We start from the raw sequence: 16,512 nt of genomic DNA on the forward strand, positions 1-16,512 counted from the left end.
TGGAGAATACTTTTATAGCATTTAGGATTCTGAGCTGACTGTTCCTTGATTTAAAAACTGCTTTACCACATGCTTTAGGCCTCCACAGTTTCTGATGAGAAACCCGGTATCATTCCATTGGTTATCCCTGTAACTAAAGCAGCATCTCTTGCTACTTTCAAGATTTCTTTCTGTTTTCAGAAGTTTGACTAGGATGCATCTCAACAGGATTTCTTTGGGTTCGTCCTATTAATGATTCATTCAACTTCCTGAATCTGTAGGTTTATATCTTTTGCCAAATATAGAACATATTTAGCCATTATTTCCTCATATACTTTTTTATCCTGCCTTCTCTCTCAAAACCTAGGCTTTGGATAAGAAACTGTTAAATCTTTGATTATAGCACCACAAGTCACTGAGGCTCTGTTTTTTTAATTTTCTCTCTGTTCAGACTGAGTAATTTCTATTATTCTATACTGCAGTTCACCAATTCTTTCCTCTCATCCCTACATTTTATTGTTGTGTTCTTCCAGTAAGTTTTTCATTTCAGTTACTGTATTTTTCAATTCTAAAACTGATATTTGAGCTTTAAAAAAGAATAAAGTTTCTTCTACATATTTGTTGAGACTATTCCTTTTCTCCTAGCATATTCATAATTGTTCATTAAAACACGTTTATGATGGTTCCTTTAAGTATCCTTATCAGAATATTCAAATAAATCAAGATACCTGGGTGGCTCAGTCAATTAAGTATCCAACTCTTGATTTCAGTTCAGATCATGATTTCAGGTTGGGAGATAAAGCCCTGCACTGGACTCCCTGCTCAGCTGACAGTCTGCTTGCCCCTCTTCTTCTGCTCCTCCTCCTACTCACTCTCTCTAAATAAATAAATACAATCTTTTAAAAGAATATTCAAATATCTCTGTCAACTCCATATTGGCTTCTAATAATAATGGCACCCATTATTAATGGATGGATATGGATATGGAGTTGGCATTCAGCTTGTGATCTTCCACCTTTTCAGTAAACCAAGTGTTTCTACTGAAACCTGGACACTTAGATTATTATGTTATGATACTCCATTTTTTACTTCAGTCTCTTATTTTTTTAGCTTGCATCCTATGATACTGCCCCAGTGGATGAAGGATAGGTTTCACCTCAATGCTGCCAAGTGAAAACAAAGGTCCATTATCTCTAATTGGCCTCCATTGACATTTTAGAAAGAGGTTTCTTTCTTCCCTTTTTTTTTTTTTTAAGACTTTATTTATTTATTAGAGAGAAAGAAATCCCAAGCTGGGGGAGCAGCAGAGGGAGAGGGAGAAGCAGATGCCCCACTGAGCGAAGAGCCTAATACAGAGCTCGATCCAAGGACCCGGGATCATGATCTGAGTGGAAGACAGAAAGAAAATTAACTGAGCCACCCAGGTGCCTGGAAGAGATTTCTTGTTATTGCTGGACATGACTGGGATTCTGAGCTCCCCACCTGGCGTCCATGGTACCTCCCTGGCAGGGAGAAGTAAGACTGCTTCTTTATGCTCAAGTAACCTCCACTGGAACCAGTGGGAGGTGAGGTTTGTTTCCAAATCTATTTTTGCCAGTTGTATTAATTACCCTAATTAGATAATTTAATTAAAATTACATAAACAGACAAATCACTGTAAAAATAGCTATTTCTGTGAAAACTAAGCCTAAAGCTTTGAAAAAGTTTTTTCAGTGACATTTTAAAAAGTGCCATAGAAGTAGATGTGGACACAAGTGTGTAATACCAAGAGACAAGTGTGTAATACTAAGAGACATCAGCAGAATGACTTTTTAAGAATTCTAAACTCTATACTTTGTAAGACTCTCTACATTTCTCTTCCACCTTTAAGTACCAATATGAAGAAAATAATGCATCATGGATGTGGTTTATATTATCAACCTATAATCAACCTGTGCCTACCCTAAGAAGTGGAATAGGTAAAGTCTGGCCTCCACATCTATTTCTACTAAGAAATAGAGTAGACAGTACTTTGACCTCCACATCAAAAGTCTAGAAGGAAAAAAAAAATGGATTTTTAATCTTTTGAATTCAAAGGATGTTTAGGATATACGTGAATCATTTATCATTCCCTGCTTTAGCTCATTTTTCCAAAAACCAATAGCATTAAACAAAAGGACGTCCTCAGTAGACACATACACACTTCCACCCAAGAAGTTACACTGCCTTTCTAAGTAGGTGGTATTGTACTTTTTTTTTTGCTTTTATGTATTATCTACTTTCCTATAATGAACTCTTTTCATAAGAAAAATAACTTTTAAAAAAGAGGAAAAAAATAATTTTTAATTATCCCAAAGAATAATCTTACATAAACACTTAGGGAAACACAAAGTTATTTTGTTAAAAATCAATATAAGAAACATCCTGAAACGGGAAAAAAATATCACTGGTCACATGTGACAAAGTAACAAATTTTATACCTTAACCTTAGAAGGTCAGCTTTAATATTATGTAATATCCAAATCCAATTTACATTCCTCTGTCAGAGTAATATATCACCAATGCTGAATATAATTATAGCTTATTTTACCTTTCATTTTCACCTAACTCTAAGCAAGGTGACTAAATATTTAAAATGAACGGGGTGGGGAGGGGGGTACAAAGCAATTAACATGCCCTGTAGGGCAAAACAAACATATACCCACATCGCAACCAGTGGCCCATCCACAAAGATTACACTAAATTATACAGCCAGACAGGGAATTCAGAAATTCAGCAACTAAATAATATTCTGATTTAAAAATCTACCAAACTTCAAAATACAATCATTCAAATGTATATTTTCTGGGAATTGACTTTTAAAGGAATTATGTATTTTAAACCAGTCACTTATTCTCACTTCTGATATTAGATGAAACAGTAGAATAACAAAGAAGTTTATTCTCCTGGTTACTTTTTAACTCTAATATATTGGAAGGTATAAAATGTCTAAAGAAAGTGTTCAAAATAAAATGAAAAGAAAACTAGAAGAACTGCAGTGATGAAAAACAAATGACCAATATAAGAAACATGAGCTCTTGATCTTCAGATGAAAAAAGTAAGAGAACTACAGGGGTAAAATAACATAGCCTAGCATGTGCTCTGATCAAAACTTCAGCCCACTACTAAAAGAAACATTGTAGAAAAAGCAATCATTGGGAATGTATGAAATATGAGTAAGGAGGTTTCTTAGTATCAAATCAAAAAATCATTACTTCAAGAAAGCATTAATGAATTATTCATTTTAAATTGACTAATTTGACCACAATGTATGGGAAAGAAGAAATCATTACATTGCAGGTCTTCCATCATCTGTTTTTCACCCTAAGTACTTGCTGCCCAGCACTTGTCCCATAAACTTCATTATTAAGTCTATCATCTGCTCCTGATTCTATCAAGTTCATTGTTACGTTCACTCAGCTGCAAATGAAACTATTTCATCTTTCAAGAGCCAATTCAAGTGTCCTTCTTCCCTGAACTCGCATTAATTTAAGTTTCTCCATTCGCTTACTGGGTTTTACTCACCTGGCCCAGATATCCCTCTAGTTAATGCACATTTGTCTTTCTTTTAGAGGAAAATGTCTCAATTTCATCACAAGAATCATCAGGAGTTCTTCACCGTCCATTTATTCCATCTCACTTAATCTGGCTTCTGCCACCCAGACTCCACAAAATTGCTTTTCTCAAAGGTCACCAACCATCCTCCTCTTGCCAATTCTGACAGTAATATCTTGCACCAGGTCTCAGGAACATTCTGGGTGGTTTATCACTTTCCCTACTGAAACACTCTCCTTCTCTTACGCTCAGGAAATCAGTCTTTTTGGGTTCTCCTCCTCCCAAATGACCACTCCTTCATCTGTTTTCCTGGTTCCTCTTGCCTTTCTAGACCATGGATAAATTGCTAGAGATCCCCAGGACTTGTTCTGGGCCTTCTTCTATATCTTTACACACACACATACCCTCCCTGTCCTACCTGAATTCTCAACAATTCTCAGGGCTTTATGTGCAATCTACATATAAATAATAGGTAAGTATTTGCACATTCTCCACTGAGCTCCAGGCCCCATTATCTAGCTGCTTGATATCTCAAACTATGAAACTGAAATATATCAAACTTTACATTGTTAAAACAGATATTTTGATTTTTTCCAAAATGCATGAAATTAGTAACAAAACCATCTTCCCCTATCCAGGTTAATGGCATTATCCATTTATGCTTAGATCATACAATCTAAGTGTCATTCTTGATTCCTCCTTCTCATTCACACCCCACATCTAATCTGTCAATATGCCCTACAGTTTCTACTTCCAATTTGTCTGCAAATCCACCCAACTCCTTGCCCCACCACTACTACAATCCTCATGCAAGCCATGCTCATCACTCCTGTGATTATACCATAGTCTCCTTTCTGATCTCCCTGTCCACTCTTTCCTCCCTTTAATCCATTCTCCCCATAGCAGTTCCTTTTAACAAGGACTTTAGAAATAGGTCATTTCCTGTGTAAAACTCATTAACAGCCTCACACTTATTTAAACTAAAAATCTTATCTCTCTCCCAAATCACCTTAAGACTTCTCATGACCTGGACACTGCCCAACTCTCTGATGGCTCCATGGCCTCTGGGACTCCACTTCCCTCTCTCCACCGTCCTGCTTCACTGTTTCCCCACCTCAGGGTCTCTGCTGCCCAATGCACCAAAGCCTGAGCTGCTCTTAGCTAATTCCTTCTCTTCTTAAGCTCTTAAGATTTACCACTTCAAAGATATTCTCTGACCAGTTTGCATCTAAAAGCCCTCTATCCATTACTCTCAGTCCCTTATTTTAACTAACGTTGTATCTTCTACTTATTACATGTTTTCTAGATCTCTCCCCCATATGCCTCTTTACTGTGATACTTAGCACAGCACCTGAGAATTCTTGTTGCATGAGTAGAGTAACAAATACATCCTCTGCTACTCTGCTGCATTTTATCCAAACCACACAAAGATTTAATTAGGTAAGAGCTGGTGATATCACTTGCTCTATGATGTGTTGGACATTTCTCTCCAAATGGAATCTCAGTAATTTGAAGACAGGGAGAAGCTTTTGTACCTCTACTAGTTTTCCAACAGAGAAGTGTGTAAGGCACTCAAAATACTTGATGTCCTGTCCTGAAAAATGAGCAGTATATCATCTCATGATACTACTGCTTTAATTTCTCTGTTCTCTTTACTATTCAACTCCATTTAACAAACATCCTGATCTAAAGTTCCATATTACAGTTCCACAACAACATAATATTACATGCACCACCTCAAAAATCCACAGCATGGTATAGAGAGCCCCCATACTTACAGAGACTCAAGAATGCAAAGGCTCAAAACAAGCGCACCAAGAATATCACATGAGTTTCTCATCTGTAAAACTATTGTCCAAAAGGGAAGTCCCTAGTGACACGTGGATTTAAGTATAAATTCCATTCCTAAGTCATATTAAGCACCATTCAAGTGCTGACTGGTCACATGTTTTAAGTACTGAAAGCACAAAGAACATTTCCTGGACAAAGTTCTATTGGACTTCTGCTCAAATGATCCTACTTTCTCTAGCTCCACAAAGGCACTCCAAGTGAACTCAGTGGGTTGAACCCTAATGTGTTTAACTTTTATGAATTTCAACATATGAAAGATGTTTAACATATGAAAACTACACCTATTTCTTGCTCATATATACTGATAACCCTATAACAAAAGACCTAGCAATCCATGGCCAATATGGATGATAAAGTTGAATTTTATTCCACAAGATTTTCTGAATCACAAAAGTTAAAATTTCCTTCTAGTGCCAATATTATTTCACCTACCTCTGTATTAAGGTCTTCTATGTACAGTTGATCCTTGAACAACGTGGCTGTGTTAGGGGTGCTAATTCCCCCAGCACAATGGAAAATCCATGTATAAACTTTTGACTCCCCAAAAACTTAGCTACTAATAACCTAGTGTTGACCAGAAGTCTTACCTATAACATAACCAGTCGATTAACACATATTATATATGTGTTATATACTGTATTCTTACAATAAAGAAAGCTACAGAAAATGTAGAGAAATTCTAAGAGAAAATAGCTGTGTATAAATGGACACACACAATTCAACCCTGTGTTGCTCAAAGGTCAACTGCAGTTAAGTGCTTTTTTATGTATAGAGACAACAGTGACTACCAAGACAAAAACTGAATTTTTAGTTCTTTACTTAGCTCACAAAGCAATTTTTTTTTTTTTTTAAAAGAAGGCCCAACATGTGGCCCAACACAGGGCTTGAACTCAGGACCCTGAGATCAAGACCAGGGCTGAGATCAAGGGTACAAATGCTTAACCAAATGGGCCACCTGGGTACCCCACACCAAGCAATACTTTTAAAACATCATAACAAGGCGGAAAAATGAATATAAATAAAAAACTATATAGATTCTTTGAATGTAGGATTCTAAATAACCAGGAGGTATTAGGGTCTTCAGTTCAGTAATTTTTTCACTGAATGTATCTATCTTTGCAAGAAACCAAAGTATTCAGTAAGTGACATCATACTGATAACTATTACAGGTTGAACATAGAAGGCTTACATTCTCTGAGGACACAGACAGTTATCACAGAAAAGCAAAGTTTCTTGAATTTCACCTCAATGGTCAGAAGCAACTATATAAGTTTAAGAGCAGCACTTTTCCCAAATTGTTATAACACTCTATTCTTTTTTTGTCTTTTAAACAGTAATCTAGTCTTTTTGAATAATTAGTTTTCAGTCACATATTCCTTCTTTTATGCTGAATATCAAACTACTGTATTTTAAAAGAGGCTTGAGACCCTATGTTAATTGTGACTGACTTTACATTTGAATAGAATTCTTTTTAAAAATTAATCTTAGCTATTCAAATGGCAATTTATATTTTATTTTAAATAGACTAGGAGATATTTATATTATAGATTGGGAGGATTTTACAATTCTAGGACCTTTCAGGTCAAGTATAAATTGAGCTATACAGCTCTTAGTCACCATGTACAGAAAATATGTATTTCTCAGTTAAAAGCAATTACTATATTTTCAATGTACTGTACTTTTACTGTTAACCTTGCATGCAAAGTCAAAGCTTTTCAGACACAGATAGAGTTAACTTTGAAACCAAATAATTATAACACATTTTAATATATCTACAAGCCAAAACAAAGCTGTAGTATGAATGACAATAAGCAAAAGACAAAGTCTCCTACTTAGGTGGAACAGTCTTCTGGAAGGTCTCTCAAAGAAATTACACCAGTTCTGGTAGAACTGTGAAAGCACTGGAATGTATTGGCATGCCCTTTAAAATACCAGGTTAGTACTCATTTATAAACATTAATATTTTCTTTCAGGGCATTTTTCATTAATATTTCATTCTTCTAAAATACTTTGGAAAGGACTGCAAAATGACCTAAAATTAGAGGGCATTTCCAACAAATATTTCTCTAATAAGCAATATTAAGGGTCATAAAAGTTATGGATCCTGAATGTTAATTTAGACATAAATAATACAAAGCATATCCTAAGATATATGGTATGGTCTAAAGAATAAATATTAACAACTTACCTAAACTTTATGAATTTTTATTGGAAACAACTAGAAACACTACTTTGAAGAGATAAAAGTGTATCTCCCTCAGAAAAGTTCTGTAAAATAAATATGCATCCAACTAATATTTCTAATCTACCAAAGACGATGTTTCTATGATTTCTATGAAGTACCGTATTGCTGATTCCCTCATCCGGGCTATAGCCAACCACGCTGAAGTCTGTCATGGACCATAGCTTTTGGACTGCCCGTCAGACACACCTCACCTTCCCATTTCTATCCCTTAATAGCTGGTATGAAGCCCCATTCCCTTTGCCCTATCCTTCCAAGACAGCACTCTCCACTGAAGGGAGTCTCTCTGAGATTACTCATTTCTTCTTTTAGGACCCTTGATATAAATGCTCACTCATCCTTAGAGGTTTTAAAAATCCTTTAATCTTCCAGACTTCAATTCTTTTATATATTCCCATAGTCCTGAACTTAACTTTGGGGGTATAATCATCATGCAGTACTTAGGTGAAAGAAGAAAGCAGTTACACAGAGGAACCAAGGTGTTTAAGCGGCAATGTCTAATAGAATATTTTTTACAGTGATATAAATGGTTTATATAGGTGCTGTTCAATTTGCTAACCACTAGCCACATGCGCCTCTTGAGCACTTGAAATGTTTTGGATCTACACACACACACACACACACACACACACACACTTAATCAGTTTAAATGCCACAACTAACTAGCAGTTACCTTACTAAAACAGCACAGGAAGAAAAACAGAGCCATGTGAATGACTTGCCTCTCTTGTATCACTAGTTAGAGGAAAAAAAACAAAAAAGGAAGGAAGGAAGGAAGAAATTTAAGAATGTAGATCATGAAGGAAAACCTTACTCTTGTCCACTTCAGAAATTATCACTATTAATACCATACATCTGTACATTGTTAATTCTCAAACTTTTTTCTAAGGCTTTAAAAAAAAAAAAATGTATAGCTCATGTCTTACCTTAAAACTCTAAAACATGGCAGGGGAATAAAAATAAGCTGGAGCGTATTATTACTGAGAACATTTACTATTCTCTTCCTCTCATTTCTACAAAGGGAGAGGCCTTCTACTATGTTTCCCAGAAGAGAACATCAGGGATTACTTCCAGTCACTCCCTCCAGCTCATTATGGGAAGATTTTCCCACCACCACCACTACCCAGAAGGACTGATTTATCCAACTGGTGAAAGTGGGGAAGGGATCCTGACTATGACCTACAGTTGTCTGCTCTTTCTACTCATGACAACGTGGGCAAGTTTGATTCGATGAGATTAACTACACTTCACCTTCAGAAGTCCCAGTTGTGCTCTGCAACTCAGCCTTTTATCCGCACAGAGGTTATTCCCAATCTTACTTCTCTATCTGCTTTAACATATTTGGAACTCAAGGGCAACAACCAGGTCTATCAGTATCTCCACAAAACCAGTCATTTGCATGTGTATGTGTGAAACAGGACAGCTGTTAGAGAAAATGAAATAAACAGTAAAAGGTTGGTTTTTTTTAATGGAATCAAGGGATGAGTCATAAATAGAAAAAGAAGATCTTTGTGAGGCAAAACAAAAGTGAGATACTGAAAAAGTACTGAAGGCAATGTAGGAGCTGAGCACGGGACTCCAGCTGACTACCTTCAAATCAGGACAGTTTCGGGAAATTCAGCTAATTCAAAGCAAGATAGTCCTTTGTATTCTTAGAAAGTTTATGACCAGACTCAAGTCCTGTAGCATATTATGAGAACGCTTATTTACAGCTCCTAGTAGTAAGACAAAGAACCTAAATATCCAACAAAACTAAACACTGGAAGAAACAAGAATTCAGCATTTACTGTGTCCCACTAAATAACGTATAGATGCTTGACCCCTGTCCTCGCTTTCCCCTCATCCCCTTCTGTAGCTCTGTTCTAGTTTCAAAGGGGCTGACTCCGCAGTCTTCAGCTCCCAGGGTTTGTGATCATCTGTTCCCTGCTAGGTTTGAGCAGTGGAAAGAAGGGAGAAACAAGGGTAATGCTCTCCCTCTCTCTCTGCCCAGGAGGTTTCTCTGGCAACAGCTGCATCTTCCTCATGAATGCAGTTTCTGCCATTGGACACCAGCCCATTATCTTCCAGAACAGAGTTCTCTTTCTCTCCCTCTAGCACAAGAGTGGAGCAGCTTCCTGCTGCTGCTAATCAAGGGCCTCACTGTTTTCTAGTTGGTTCCTCTGTCTCTCCATCAGTTATTTAACCAATTTCTGGTATTAACTTTAAAAGAAAAAAAAAACAAAAAAACACCTTGCAGCGTGCTCTCTGGTGTCTGTCTTCCTGTTAGGACTCTGACAGCATATACACTGTACACAGATACATACACGCATGGGCAGAGTCTCCTCCTGGTTCCACTCCATCTCCTTCCTAGGAAAACATCTTTGGTAAGGTTGACAAAAGCCACAGAGACTCCTCTAGGATCATAGTGCAGTAAAATTAAGCTTTAAGAAGAGGTCCATCTTGGTAAGAGAAAGGTTTGACTTGTCCATGCTTTGGTTTGAGTGCTCTGAAGAACCCACAACCCTCTCCCCCACCTCACCCCACCCATCAACATTTAGATCCACTGCTCTGTGGGCAGGGGAGAAGGATGAAGGCCTAGAGGACTGGCAGTGACAATCAAGGAGGGACACTAGGTCTTCTTCACTCAAGGAACACCCTACCTTTCATATGCATAGTCCCTTCCCCCAACCCAGGGATGGGCAGAGGATGTAAGAAACCCAGTCTTTCTACCCATTCACTCCTTCCATGAATTTCTAGGGTAATTTTGAGGAATACTACCACATTCCACAAACCTCTAATGTCAATCCATGATTTTCAAAAAGATAAACATCACTTCATCCAGATAAAGTGAGCAATGTCAAATATTCATTTACCACATTAATGAAGGAACATCAAGATGATGACCCTGATTCAAAAAGCATTAGAAAAATCAAAGAATTTGAGGTGACTTGATAGAAGAATGCCAATTTAACTATAAAACTGATATCCTGCAAAGCAATAAAACTGCAACTTTAAGAGTTCATCTTAAAAAGAAAAATAAAGTATGTAAGAGTCAGGTAAAGTAAAATGAGAATATTAATATATTAACATATGCACTTAAAAAATCTGGAGCAAAAACACACAAGAAACTTAACAGGATTTCACTACTGATCAGCAGATCCAAAAATCAAATGACAGAAAGGAGGAAGGCTTTTACTTTTCTTTTTATACCCTTCTGAGAAATTTGGATTTGGGGCACACAAATTTAATACCTCTTCTCCTTAAAGTAGAGATCTAACAAATGTAGTGATCTGAAGGGGTACCTGCACCCCAATGTTTATAGCAGCAACGTCCATAATAGCCAAACAATGAAAAAAGCCTGATGTCCACTGGCAGATGAGCAGATAAAGGAGATGTGTGGTGTGTGTGTGTGTGTGTGTGTGTGTGTGTGTGTGTGCGTGTGTGTATAATGAAATATTACTCAACCATCAAAAATGAAATTTTGTCATTTGCAATGACGTGGATGGAACTAGAGGGGTATTATAGTAAGCAAAATAAATCAATCAGAGAAAGACAATTATCATAAAATCTTAAGATCAGGATCACAGTGGAGGAGAGGGAAAAAATAAAATGAAACCAGAGAGGGAGAAAAACCCTAAGAGACTCTTAATTATAGGAAACAAACTAAGGGTTGCTGGAGGGTGCAGGAATGGGGGGGATGGGGTAACTGGGTGATGGATATTAAGGAGGGCACATGATGTAATGAGCACCGGGTGTTATAAACAGCTGATGAATCAATGAACTCTACCTCTGAAACTAATAACATACTAGATGTTAACTGAATTTAAATTTAAAAACATAATAATTTTTTAAAAAGTAGAGGCAAATAAATTCACTTTCTGACAAAAGTTTTACCCTCAAAAGACTTTCCCCAAGGGAACCTACTCATATACTTGAAGCAAGAGTAAAATCATCAGAGACAAAAGTACAAGACCTAAAAAGGAATATTATATGCATGTATAAACATGTATATATATAAACACATATCTGTAGTTTAACTCAATAGTAATAGCTAATCTGTGATATTAAAAGGTATATATACAATTAAAATATCACATAAAACTAGCATGCAAATTAACTGAGGGTGGTTGTGCTATTCTTAGGTTTAAAATAAGGGATACTGCTGATTTTTTTTTTTAAGATTTTATTTACTTACTTGACAGAGAGATCACAAGAAGACAGAGAGGCCGACAGAGAGAGAGAGGGAAGCAGGCTCCCCACTGAGCAGAAAGCTGATGCAGGGCTCGATCCCAGGATCCTGAGACCATGACCTGAGCCGAAGGCAGGGGCTTAACCCACTGAGCCACCCAGGCGCCCCTGGATACTGCTGATTTTTGTCCCTTTTATGTACATGCATATTAAATTTCCTTTTTGAGTATGTACAAGTTAACTTTCGTTTCTACGATAAGAAAGGCAATAGGTCTTCCAAATTAGTAAGTAAGGAAAAAGTGACATGAGAGATTAAAAACCTATCCAAAAGAATTCATGGAAGAAGAGAAAGAATACAGAAAAGGAGCAAAGAGCAGAACAGGGGGTGTGGAAAGGGAGACGAACATGGTAAAAGAAGTGTAAACTAAGTGAAAATTCAGAATGAAATATCACATATAGGTTCCAATACTTTTTTTATAGTGGTTAAAAAGACAAAGACCATCAGAATTATTTTAAAAAGCATTTGCCTGATAGACTATCAGAACTGTTTAAAAAACATTTGCATGCTATTTACAATAGCTATGCCTAAAACATTAAAAATAAATAAATAAAGGTAAAGAACAGTACGAATTGTGGTGATGAGAGCGGTTGCACACATCAACATATATAAATCTAAGAAATGGGGGAAAAGCCCCAGAAGAATTTATGGAAGATGCCACTATTGACACGAAGTTCTAAAAGATAAAACATCAAATCATACATGGATGAATTAGGCATATATGGTGAAATGATAATGAAAAGAAAGAAAAGATAAGCCCGAAATTCAAAACAGTGCTAACCACAGCACAGTGGAAGAAGGGGACATGAAGTTTAGCAGAGATGCACGGGAACCTCAACTTACAAGCAGTATTTCTAGCTTGCCCTCATTAGTAGGCAAGTGGGTACTTGGTTTTCTCCAATGATGAAACCTTTTCTATATGTTTAATATTTTAAAAAATAAGATTTTTAATAAATATTGGTAATTTCAAAATATTGGTCTTGACTTTTTTCTCCAGATCACATTGATACCAATGAGTATGTTGATCTCGTTGTTTGCCACAAACTTAACAATTTGTCTCTTCACACGTGTGCTCCATGGCACAAAGTATGTCAATTCCAAAATTAAGTTCTTCCACCAGTTTTGTGTTTAAGCCCAGAAATGGAGAAAATTAGATTCCAAACATGACACTGGTCAAGTGGAATAATGACACACAAAGTCTGCTCACTTGCTTGGCAGTAAACATTTTACTACACATTTTTCTAAAGTGATTTTTTTGAGCTTACTCACTTCATCAGACCTAGTTCCAAAACCTCCTTAGAAATTTAAAAGATGTTAGCAAGAAAATAGGTCGTGTAAACTTCAAAACGCACAGGTGAACCGTAAGTAAAGGAATATAAGTGCTCGCTTCAGCAGCACATAAACTTAAAAAACAAAACAAAACAAAAATGGAAAATAATGCCTAAGACCAAAAAACATAGGACTTGATAGACTGGACTTTCAGAGACAGAAATCGTGCCCTTGACAGCTGCATCAAATTGAGAAAATGAAGATGTATTCTGTAACTAATTTGCTATATACATAGATGACTATGGACTACAATGCTAGAAATCAATCATAATAATGTTAGTGTCTACTCTTTTACGTTTCCACCCCAAAGTGTTCGATAGCTCGAACATAACTGTTGCTTATGTCAAGATCCACTGAAAGTTATAATTGACAATTTGAAGTTGGTCTTTTCTTGTGTTCCAAAAGTAAAGCAACTATGTCTTTTAGTTTAAAACTGTCACCAAGTATATTGAATAATCAACAAAACTGCAAAACAGAAGAATTTTGTGATCTTCAAATCAACTCTTCATAAATGGTGGCAAATAACACGGTATCTAATGTTTTCATACAATTCACTGTCCGGATGGTCAAAGGCTGATGTGGCGCATAATTGGTAAGCAGAGTTTCAGAAGCAGATAAATGTCTCTAAAAGTATTGCATATCTGGGTGGGGGTGGGGTAGAGGGAGGTTTCCTTCTTGTTACTTGATTTTTTATTTAATAAAGCCCAATACCAAACCAGCGTTGCAGAATCATCATTCATCAGTTCACGTGTTTCCCTCTTAATTGTAGTCACAGACACAGAAGAATTTTAACGCTGGTTTACTCAATACTACAGGTCTAACAATGATCTCAAAAGTGACAAAAAGTCTTTTTCTCTTGAAACTGAGTCACACAGTATACATTAAAAAAATAAGAAAATATGAAAAACTGACTTAATAGCGGACACAAAACTAATAGCCAAGTCCAAAACTTTGAACATAGGCATAACTTCAACTTTTACACATCGAAGTGAGTCATTCCTCAACCTGGAGAACCACACACAGAGATACTCTTGAGCCTTTTCTCTCTACATAATGTGCCACAATTTCAGGAAAACATCTCTAACGGTAAGATTTCTATCATTTCCAATTAAAAAGACTTTTATAGGAAACATGCACAATTTGCGGATTCCTGATAATGCATTCTAGAATTGGTCTTTCATAGAAAAATAAGTCTACAATTTTTTTTTAAGTAAGGTTCAAGTGAAAGAGACATAGCATTTTTTTCCAGTAGTTTAAGGTGAAATCACATATAATTGTATCCACTGGAGTACACATGAATTCATATATAAAAACCTCTCACAGTTTTTCTTTTGCTACCATTTTCATCTAATCAAATTATGAAGATAAAGGGAAGAGTGTACTTTTTTTTTAAGATTTTATTTGACAGAGAGAGAGATCATAAGTAGGCAGAAAGGCAGGCAGAGAGAAAGTGAGAAGAAGGCTCCCCACTGAGCAGAGAGCCAGATGTGGGGCTTGATCCCAGGACCCTGAGATCATGACCTGAGCTGAAGGCAGAGGCTTAATCCACTGAGCCACCCAGGCACCCCCTAAAGGTCTACTTCTAATTAAATTGAAAAGCCATGAATAAATCCATTGCTCAGTGGCTGCCAGATAAACTAAAGCAATAGTGCATCTTCCAATCAACCCCCAAACACTCTCTTCCTACATTTAAACTCCTTAAGAACAGGGTCTAGATCTGCTTTGCTATTTATCCAAACCCTTCATCTTAGACAGTGCTTGGTATGTATCAGGTACTCAAAAATTATTTTTTAAATGAATATCTTAAAACAGGTACATATTAAACTGGAAACCAGAGCTCTTCATGTATGATTATACCTGTCAAAATCTCAATTCAACCTAGTCTCTAACAACAGCCAAGGTGAAACTGAAGGAGACTAAAATTAAACTTCATGTTTCACTCAACAGGTCTTCCCTGAGGACTTATATGTGCTGTTCACAGTGCCTAGTAAAGAGAAAAAAGATATACGAAGTTCCTGGCCTCTTCCCCATCATGTTTCCATCTAAAGAAGAGTCTGCACGTGAGGAAATATGGAAAAGCAAAAATACAGTTGAAATATACTGAACTATACTTTGTTCACTCTACATATGCCTCAGTTAAACCTCACTCACTTTCATGTCTCGGCAGGTAGGGTCTTTTTCTTTTAAATAGTCATACTTCCAACGATTTTTTTCATACTGTAGCCAAACTTCAGAAGTGTTCAGAAAAGTACTAATCAGAAAGGATATCAAAGAGATTCTATTATATATTACCTTCTACAGTCAGTCATTCTAGCCCTAAGAATGAATATATATATATATATATATACACACACACACACACACATATATATGTGTGTGTATATATATATATATATATATATATAAAACAGATATATTTTCATACAGAAACAACCATTCATTTATTACACAAAAGCAGCCAAAACTGATCTACCTTAGACCCTTGTAGCTCTGAAATCCTGATTTTGTGACTGCTCAGACAGTCACAATTGTTTTTTAAACAATTTCTGTTTGAAGTTTTTCAAAAATATTCTGAGCTTAAAAGTCTAAAACCTGATTTACAGAGACACCTGTCTTAGTGTTGCCAGATCCAGGACACCTAATTAAACTTGGATTTCAGATAAACAACAAAAATTTTTAGTTAGTGTATGTTTGAAATTCAGAGTTTACTGGGCATCTTCTATTTTTACTTGCTAAATCTGGCAATATTAACCTATGTACTCCTATAAAGATATTATTTCCAATAAAGGAAAAGTTAGTTAATGGTATTTCTATGTCAAACAAAATTTCAGCCAGTGTATATATAATACCCAAATTCAGAGTGAAACTCAGTTTCTAATCATAATTGTTCTCATTTAAAAAGCACTATAAATTATAAAAAAAATTAAGACTTATTTTAGGGAAGAGAGAGAGAGCATGCACGTGAGTAGGGGGAGCAACAGAGGGAGAAGGAGAGAGAATATCTCAAGCAGACTAACTGCTGAGCACAGAGCCCAATGTGAGGTTCGAGCTGACAACCCATGAGATCTTGACCTGAACAGAAATCACGAGTCAAATGCTTAACCCACTGAGCCAAGCAGGCACCCCCTTTTTTTTTTAATTAAAAAAATAAATAAATAAGTTTTTGTTTTAAAGTTCATAGGCTATTTATCACTTGGTAATAAATACAAAAAGTCCTACTGACACTGTATTTCATCATCCATATAAACATTACATATTCATTTTTTACCTTGAGACATCGTTGATATATATACCACCCATTTACAGGTGCTAT

The 16,512-nt window shown here is 36.2% G+C and overlaps 1 protein-coding gene across 2 annotated transcripts in view; it reads right to left on the reverse strand.

Annotated features, from left to right (window-relative positions):
- Window positions 1-16,512, reverse strand: part of DIAPH3 (diaphanous related formin 3) — a 512,673-nt gene that overhangs the window by 370,870 nt on the left and 125,291 nt on the right. The window lies entirely within an intron of this gene.

The sequence above is a fragment of the Meles meles genome, chromosome 14 (genome assembly GCF_922984935.1).
Source record: "Meles meles chromosome 14, mMelMel3.1 paternal haplotype, whole genome shotgun sequence".
In the NCBI taxonomy this organism is placed as follows: domain Eukaryota; kingdom Metazoa; phylum Chordata; class Mammalia; order Carnivora; family Mustelidae; genus Meles; species Meles meles.